A 9,890-nucleotide genomic window follows, 5' to 3' on the forward strand; every position below is an offset into this window, starting at 1 on the left:
ACAACAACAACAACAACAAAAACCCAGAGATGACGAGACCCACTCCTTTATACCATATGGGAATGTTTCAAAGTAAAATGAAGGAGTGAAAGACAGTTTGATTTCTTTAGGAGGAACAGTGCTAAGAACCAAAATTTCAACCTTCCTTGACTCATAAATACCCAATTCATAGCTGTTCTGTGTTTGTAAGGGGAAAGAGGTGGTAGCACATCCCACAGAGCCCCAGAGAGGGAAAAGTGTACATTGAGTCCCTGAATTATTGTACTTCTTTCTCACTGAACTCCTGGCTAGGCCATGGAAGAGGTGCGTCTAGGGCTGTGAGGGCACTCTGTTCTCTGACAGCCACACCATGTACCCGTCTTTCTTCATACCATGAATTGAATTTTCCTTTTTTTGTTTCCATAGAAAACAATGCTACAAATAGTGGTTAGGGCTTATTTACAAAAAAAAAAAAAAACCAAAAACCTGTTTAACTCCTAATATAGTTGAGATATCATAAGTAGCAGAACAAGGAAGACAAGAACAAAACAAAACAAACAAACAAAAAACTTCTTAGGCCTGGGATCAGACAAGAGTCAACTCAACAGGAAGTCTAAATAAACATAAATTTATGGCTTAAGCCTGTTTTTGTGACCTGGCCTAAAAACCTAACCACTATTTAAAACATTATATTTTGTTGTTGTTGTTGTTGTTGTTTATGGGAAAATGTGTTCTGAGCTCCAAATTACCAATTTTTTTAAACTGGATTAGTGATTTCATTTTTATAAAGAAATTGAAGAGGGAAATCCCTCTGTCAATATCCACTTTGCAGTTTTAGAGGTTAAACAATTTGCCTAGAGTCACAGAGCTTGATTGGGTCTTAGGTCTTGCTGACTCCCTACCATTCTACCATGCTGTCTCTCCAAATCTCCATCAACAGTTTTGCCCTTTCTCTGAGCTCCAGAGATACTTGCTCAGTTGGACCCATGCCATCTCCACAGAGATGTCTCACCAGCACCTCAAATTCAATATGTCAAGAACACAGCCCATCATCTCTCATCCAAAAATTGCTTGTCCTTCTGATTTTTTAAATTATTCTTGATGGGGAAACAATCATCTCTGATTTTCAGAAACTTGGGACAATCTTTTAATCTTTCTTCTCTCCTACTTCTTACAGTCAATTAGTTACTATATTTTATCAGTTGTACCTAATATCTTCTTCCTCCTCTGCTATAGTTCTAACATCAACCCTGATTTCCACCTGCTGGACCATTGCAATAGATTCCTAACAGGTCTATCCACTGACATCTCCTCACCCTTTATTACTGCCACCAAACTAATGTTCACTGAACATGACTCTGTTCCTTATATTTCTCTATTAAAAAGTGGATCTCTATTCTCTGTTTGGTTAACTTCAAATTTATTCGCTTACTATTCAAGATGCTGTTATCAACTTAATATCCCATTCCCTTGTTTACTTAATATTAGAGCCAAACTAGATTATTCTCTATCTCCCCAAAATATCTTGTGCTTTCCCGCTTCAGGGCCTTTGCTCATGCTGTTTCTAAGTATCATAGAAATAATAATAGCCACTAGCATTTATATACTGCCTTATACTTCATAAAAGCCTTAACTTACAACAAACTTGACCTGTGATTTGATTGCATAAGTTCTATTATCCCCATTTTACAGGTGAGTGGACTGAGGCTCAGCAAGGTTAAATGATTTTTCCACATTCACACAGCTAATAAGGGTCAGAACCAGTCTTTGAATTTACTTATCATGGCTGAACTCTGTTCAATATACTTCCTGGTTTCCCTATTTTTGCCTTTTGAAATCCTGACTTTGCTTTAAAATTCATCCCAAATACTACCTCTCCCATGAAGCCTTCCCTGATTTCCTTTCTTAAAAACCTATCCCCTTGGACCCTGCAATGTACTTTGTTTTGCAACTCACTAATTACTCATCACGCGACATTGCAAAATATAGTCATGTGCTTTTTACATTTACTCTCTCTGCTAGATGTTGAGCTCCATAAGGGTAGGGTCTATGACTTTTCTAAATTCTCCAGCCCTCTTAATCACAGAACTCACTATTCAGTGAGGGTATAATAAATGCTTTTGGAATTTAGTTGAATTTACAGATTAACTTTTAGCATAGAGTGTTCTAACATAGAGCAAATTTAAATTCTGTGAAGTCAGGGTTAATTTCAAGCCTCTGTGTGGTTTTGGAGGATAACTAGAATGGAGGCCAAATGGTTATGTTTTAATAGCTATTAAAAAACACATATTTATTGACATAATTGGGAGAATTTTTCCATCTCATGAATAAATTTCTCTTTCACAGTGAAAAAGCAGAGAAGTGCAAATAAAATATAAATTAATCCCAATTTTATTTTTTCCTCTGAAATTTAGTTGGATATCAAATAGAATATGATTTCAACAAGATGTAGCAACAAAGATTAAAAAAAATAGCTCCCTGAAACCAAGATCAATTTTTACATGACAGTCATTCAAATGAAGTTTGCCAAATAAATTATAGGAATGATGTAGTATTCTAGTTTTTTTGGCATTACATTGTTTAAACAAAATATCATTAGATACATTAGAATCCTGTAAAGGAGTAATTGTAACAGCTTCTAATTAAGTGTGCCACTAATTTGAAAGAACAATTTTCCTTGACAAATGGTTCCAAGATGAAGTACCTGATGATTTAATTTTGAAATTAAAAAATATTCTTACTACAGATATTTATCATCTTTTTTTAAATACAAGAAGAGTTAATAAAGTTTATTTAAGTGATTTGACCTCAGGAATTTTGTTTTCCCTCCCTAGACCTCAGTATCCTCATTTGTAAACTGATGGTTCTGAATTGAACAATCTAGTTTCCTTTCTGTTCTACAGCTAATAAGAAGTAAGGGAAAAGCACAAGGATATTAGGAGAAATGGAGGAGTCAAATAATTTGCCCAGAGAATACTGTACTTAGACAGCAGAGTTATATCTAGCAATTTTTGCACCTGGGACAAGTAGCATAAAATTCATTCTTTTTTTTTTTTGGCAATTGGGGTTAAGTGGTTTGCCCAGGGTCACACAGCTAGTAAGTGTTGAGTGTTTGGTCGGAGGCCGAATTTGAAGAAGGTCCTCCTGACTTCAGGGCCAGTGCTTTATCCACTGCACCACCTAGCTGCCCCCATAAAATTAATTCTTAAACATTGTCAAGAAAGGCATGCAAAGAGGGGGATTGGACTAGTACATTGGGGGAGAAGTTTACCTTGGGTATGGTTCATTTTCTGGTAGCTTTCCATTTCCATTAATAATTCTTATTAACTAGGTGCTAAACTCAGTTGTTTCCAGCTGCTGAAGAAATACAAGTGCTGTCAGGGCTTTTTAAATTCTTGCATCTTGGGGCAAAACTCTGGTCAACCTTCTCAAGTTTGACCAGCATTGAAAAGCTGGACCCAGACGATGATGCATATTTGCATCTGTTAGGAGAAAAGTAGCACTAAATTGTTATTTAGACATCCTTGATTAGCACACATCCATTTCTTTTAAAACTAGGAAATTCATTTGCTTACAACCCCTGTATTTTTAACTGACTTTTAGGCCTGAGGATGACAGGGTAAACTGTTGGTCTTTTGCACTCTGTACAGCAAATAACTGTGCTTTGTGGTTGTGTGGTACCAAGCATGACTGAAAATTAGAACTGCTCCTGAGCTTTATCATTTGCCTTGATGGGTAACACTATGAAAATGCTAATTGTTACCAGATGAGGGTTAATGTGAGCTTTTGAAATTCCCACTTGAACAACATGATGTAAATACAAAGCATTTCTCTTAATGACAATCCTTTTTATATGAAAAAGCTCTTTGAGTTTGAATGCAGAGATCCTTACCAGTACCATACAAAACCAGCAAAAGACAGGGGAAGTGGAAAAATATCCCATTCTCTCTAGAAATACTGTATGGAGTTAAATATGCATGTCTCTCAAAACTCATAATGGAAGAACAGGTTCTTGACACGCATCCAGTAAATATGACAAAGTCTAGCCGCTCTCCTTAAGAAGATTAATGAATAGTGACTTAAAGGAAGGGATGGGTGAACTGTGTACTAACAAGTAAGAACCAGCTAAAAACTCAGCCCTATTTCAGAAACAAATCAGAATCTTGAAAGTTTAGCTTGGCTTGGCTCAATTAATCCTCCCCCTCTTCCTCCCTTCCCCACTCCCACACCCACTCTTGCCTCTCACTCATTTCTTTTAACCATGAGTCATGATCCCAGCACACCTTCATTCTCTCTACTGGGTCTCAAGCACCTTTCTCTTTCCAATCTTTTAAGTACAGTGGGGAGTGGAGGTGGAGGGTGAGTCTTAAAAAAATAAACCATTTTTAGGCTTTCAGAGAGAATGCAGTTCTAAGTGGGTCCCATGATTCATCATTGATGGAAAATGTGTAGCAGGAAGGAGGAACAGACTTATTGGAGATGAGAGGAAGAATGAAAGGAGATAGGCCTTATTATGAGTAAAAAGGAGAAAGGATAATTGGACAGAAATAAAAATTGTAAAGTTTGGGGTCAGTAAGGTAAAGTACTTGAGAGAGAATGGAAATTAGCAAGTTCAGTTTTGTGAACAAGAAGACACGTATACACACACAGACACACACACACATATTCAGAATAAGTTTTTGTGAATAGATTTTTGCCTGTATGGTACCAGGTCTTTTGCCTTCATAAACACCTATTGTTTTTGCTTTCTTTTGTATCCATTTATATTTTGTTAAAGTGATTCATTTTTGCAAAATTCCTCAACAGGTCAAATAAGAAAAGGCATGAATTTTGTGACCGAAACAGAAACAAAGGAGTCAAGAGTCTTGAGTTCTAATTCCATCGTAGTTTATCACCTCAGCAAGTTTGGCTTTTCACATTCAATGCAGGGATTAATGAGCTAGGTTGGATGTTTCCCATTCATCTACTTCAGTAACACGTGGAAGTTCATACTAGAACAAATAATCAAGAATATATATATATATACATATACATATGTCTTGCAAGGCTCTGTGTCTGGAGACAGAAGGACAAGAGGGTTCCCTTTACAGAGCCCCAAGGTGCAGGCCTTGGAACCCCAGAGAGCAATAGCTATCAGTGACAAGTGACTGGCAACGAGAATGACATGGTATGGTCCTGCAGTACTGAGACCTGGGCAGCCAAAAGTCCAAGAGTTCAGAGGCCTCTAATAAATATCCCGAGATGACAGAGATGATGCTGAATATCCATTCAGTGCTTTGAAATTTGCCGATGCAGGAATACTGAGCTCTGGGAGGTAGAGCTCAGCATAAGATCCCAGGCTACCCAGCGCCAAACCAATCAGGGCCCACTATTTCACCTGAAAGCACAGCAGGGAGTAGAGAGTGACCTTGGCACAAAGTCCTATTTCAATCTGGAAAATGGATAAACCAAAGAAAATACTATTTAGTGTTAAATTATTGCAGATCTCACTTGATAACAACTAAAAGCAATGTCTCAAAGAAAACAGTGGATTTTCCAGGAATACTAGAGGAAATGAAGCAAAGAAGAAAAATGAAATAAAATCTCATTTTAATTGTCAGACTAAGTGACACCCCCACCATGAGTAGATCAGTGTGCCTCTCTTCCTTCCCATGGCCTCTTCATGATTATGTTTTTAAGACTAAGTTCTATCCCTTAAGAAGACAGCAATCTCTTGAGACCAATAAGTTTTGATAGGAGAAGGAAAAGAGATTCCCAGAACTTGGGGCATTGTCTAGGAGAGAAGGCCCATACTATTGGGGTAGGAAGGTCCCTAGGAAAACAGAAGTCACCATGAAAGCAAAGTATCAGATGCCAGAGGGGCAGAGTTACTGAAAAGAGGGAGAAGGGAGCCAAAAACGGAAAAGGAATTGCATCCAACAGAAATTCCCTTACTTTGCAATTTTACCTAGATTTGGCCCTTTTACTTGCCAGCTGTCAGCAAGATATTAGCAAGAAGCTATTGTTTTAAACATTGGTAATAATTTGTAGAAGAACCTACACTGTTACCGGATCATAACACAGATTTGTAAGCTAGATGTTTGTGGTCAAGGTTACAGTCTGTGTTTAAAGAATAGGACTAAACATTGAGAAATGAGGGATTTGAACCCCTTACCTCAGAATCATTAACACCACACTCTAAATTATTATCTAACACCTTCTTATTACATATCTTGTTCTATACTTTTTTAGACCCCCTCCCACCTTTTTACCTCTCTTTGAATGTCATCTTCCCCCATTAAAATGGAAGCTCCTGGAAGGCAGGAACTATTTTTCTTTTTCCTTGCATTGGCATCCCTAGCACTTAACACAGTATCTGACACATAGTAAGTGCTTAATAAAAGTTTCTTGTCTTAATTTGCCACCATAATATACTGAGACACATAAGCAAACACATGGGGGGAAGGGAGAGAAGAAAAGATTCTTTACTCCACACCTCTTTTCCAGGCCAGTCTATCATAATTCTTACCTCAACCACATATACTATCCCCTCAGTAATTCACTTAACCATTCTGAGACTTCCATTCCCTGTCTGTGAAATGAAAGCATTGGACTAGATGACTTGTAATTCTCCATTCATCTTGAAATACTGTGATTCTATGATGATCTGACCCCGCGCACACATTCTATCCTCCTTATCCTTCTACTTTCCACCACCTGATAAAAGAGCAGTGATGAGAGTAAGGTTGCTGGTCATGATGTATCAGTGTATCATGATGCTTTGATTAGGAAATTGTACCTTACTAACCAAATTAATTAGTTACCTAGAGGATACAGTAAATCTATGGGGTCAGATTCACTCTATGATAGAAATCCCATAGGGATTCATTTTAACCCTGTACTCTACTAGAAGAGAGAAAACTGGAAGTCCAACTGACTGTGTGACATTTTGCAAGTAACTGCTCCTCAGTCCCCATCTGTAAAATGAGAATGCTGCATTCTCTTGATGACTTAAATTTCTTTGGTTCTAGTCTTACTCAGGACTTTAAATATAGAGAACATAAGAAGTTGCTTAATCAGTCTATCAAAGCAAACCAGCTGAGCACACTTGGAATTAAGTATAAGAAGAGGAGGTGGCATAGTTTGATTTAAAGGCATTTGGAAGGGCCCTTTTGCTAAAAATGACCCTTCTGTCTTCTCAAAGATCAATCTGCTTCCTTTTCTTCATGTGCAATGTGAAAGGTGTGTACTAGGTGACTACATGGATCTCCCTCCTTCAAAGGATTGTTAGGAGAAGGACTATGAGCTGAAAGCTGGTTCTGATCAGGTAGAATGAAGAGAATTTGAAGACACTAGGGAAAGATATAGCCAACATAATATAATCAATATGTATTACACATCTACTACATATAAATAGCTATGCTAGACAATAAGGAGATATTTTGATAGGTTGATCTGGGCTCTCATCACTGTGATTCCCTGACCAGGGCAGAGCACTATCCTTACATACCTTTTTATTCTCTATAATTCTTTTAATGTATTTCCCTAAATTATATATAAAGAATCTGTCCCAAACACTAGATATCTAATATGTATATACTTTGTATTTATTGGTGTATATGCTATACCGCTCCAATAAAACATAAGCTCTTTGAAGGCAAAGACTGCTTTATTTCTGCCTTTGTATCTCTAGCACCTACCTCACTGCTCACTACATAATAGGTACTTAAAAATGTTGCTTGGTTTGAAATTAAAGGGATGGAATTCTTCGGAAATCTTTTGATATTATTATTGCAACACTCAAGTTGTCCACTCTTGATCCTTCCCTCTTGATACATGACCAGTTTAACTACTTTTCTGATCATGGATGCCCCTGTTGATGACCTTTATACTATTTCTTCTGCATATGTTACAGATGATAATATGTGACTGCCTACTTGTATCCACTATACATCTCCTCCAGTCATTGCCCTTTGGGTCACATGTAATTTTGATTTTTTTTTTGAGGCCATGAGGTTTCATGATTCACACCTATGTAGAATCTCTAGGAGAATATTATTTTTTAAAATGAGTTTTGGCAACTGGGACTGGCCTAAGATCAATGAAAGCATTGTTTCCCAAATGTGATTCAACCCACTCTCATCCTCCTATTAAGTTATGAAACTTAGCTGATTGTCCAGCTGCAGGGCCTGTCAAAAATATGTTCATTCTTTTCTTGGTTCTATGCCATTTAACATTTTTAAAAGACATAAGTGACATGCTTGTTATATTTGAAGGTGACACAAACCTAGGAGAGGGATAAGTGGATGACAGAATTCAAAATTACATGGATGGACTGAAGTTTGGACAAACTCTAATAAGTTGAATTTTGATAGGGATAAAACAAAGTATTATACTTGGGTTCAAAAAATCAACTTCACACATACAATAGGAGAGGGATGGCAACACAGCGGTAAATAGGTCATAGCTGGCATCAAACTATATATGAGTAATATGACAGCCAAGTAAAATGATGCAATCATGGACAATTTTTTCAATCATTTTTCAGTTGTGTCTAACTCTTTGTGACCTAATTTGGGGTTTTCTTGGCAAGGGTTTGGAGTGGTTTGTCATTTTTTCTCTAGCTCATTTTATAGATGAGGAAACTGAGGCAAACAGGGTTAAGGGACTTGCCCAGGGTCATATAGCTAGTAAGTGTCTGAAGCCAAATTTGATCTCAGGAAGATCAGTCTTTCTGACTCCAGACCTAGTGCTCTTTTCACTGTGCCACATAGCTGCCCCAATTATTGGCTACATAGAGACATACAAGAGAAATATGGAATCCAAGAGTAGGGAGGTAATGTTGTGTGCTGTCCTGTTTAGACTACATCTGGAATATGGGTTCAATTGTGATTGCCACATTTAAAAAGATATATTGGTACCTTGAAAATATCCAAAGAAGGGAAACCAAGTCAGGAAAGGGCCTTGAAATCATGTCATATGAAGACTGGTTGAAGGAACTTTGGGATGGTGAGTCTGAAGAAGGATCATAACAGTCTCTTCTAATATTTAAATAGATGTCACCACAAAAGATGATTAAATTTATTTTTACAGAACCAGAAGCAGAATTCAGAAGCTACAGAAGGAAAAATAGGCCTGCTATCAGGACATTCAACAAAGATAAATGTAAAGTCTCATGCTTGATTTAAAACAAATCAACTTCATGTGTACAAGATGGCAAACAAATAGACACACTGAACTTTGTAAAAATTGAATGAGGTGATTTTAGAAGTAGTGGGGTCTCCCTTCCTGAAAGTCTTCAAGCACAGCCTGAATGACTAATTCTTAAGTATTTTGTAGAGGGAATTTCTATTCATATGTAGATTTGAACTAGATGGTCACTAAGGTCCATTCCGCCTATGAGATCCTTTGATTCTGCTCAATACCAGCTAATCTTCCCATCTTCATTTTATTCATTCCCCTTTATATCACCATATTTATCATATCAGATACTGAAGTCCTCAAGTCTACAGGTGGTTCCATTGTCAGCACTGAAAAGACTAAATCATTCTATAAATGTTGGGCAAGTAGACACATTAAATAAAACATTTTTCCTTCCTTCATAATCTAGTACCCAAAAAAGGTGAGTTTAGAATAATTGAGGACGCACTTCATCTACTTAACAATTTTTGGATTGTCAACATAGCTAAGGATATTTTTCTTAAAGATTTCTTCTCTTTACTCCTAAAGGGATGGAGAAGAACCTGTGGCAACCTGTACTGATCCTCTGGAGGCAGGGAAAAGAGATCACCCCTCTTCCTTTAATATGACAACTGACTTCTGACCAGTCTACACAGATTTTTGAGAGCAGGCTGACATGTTTCAGTAGCATCAAATGGTCATTTAATCCAGCTTAAGAGGTCAAAGGATTTCTTCAAAGATATTTGTTTTTT

This window comes from Vombatus ursinus, unplaced genomic scaffold (genome assembly GCF_900497805.2).
Source record: "Vombatus ursinus unplaced genomic scaffold, bare-nosed wombat genome assembly UNPS02014770.1, whole genome shotgun sequence".
In the NCBI taxonomy this organism is placed as follows: domain Eukaryota; kingdom Metazoa; phylum Chordata; class Mammalia; order Diprotodontia; family Vombatidae; genus Vombatus; species Vombatus ursinus.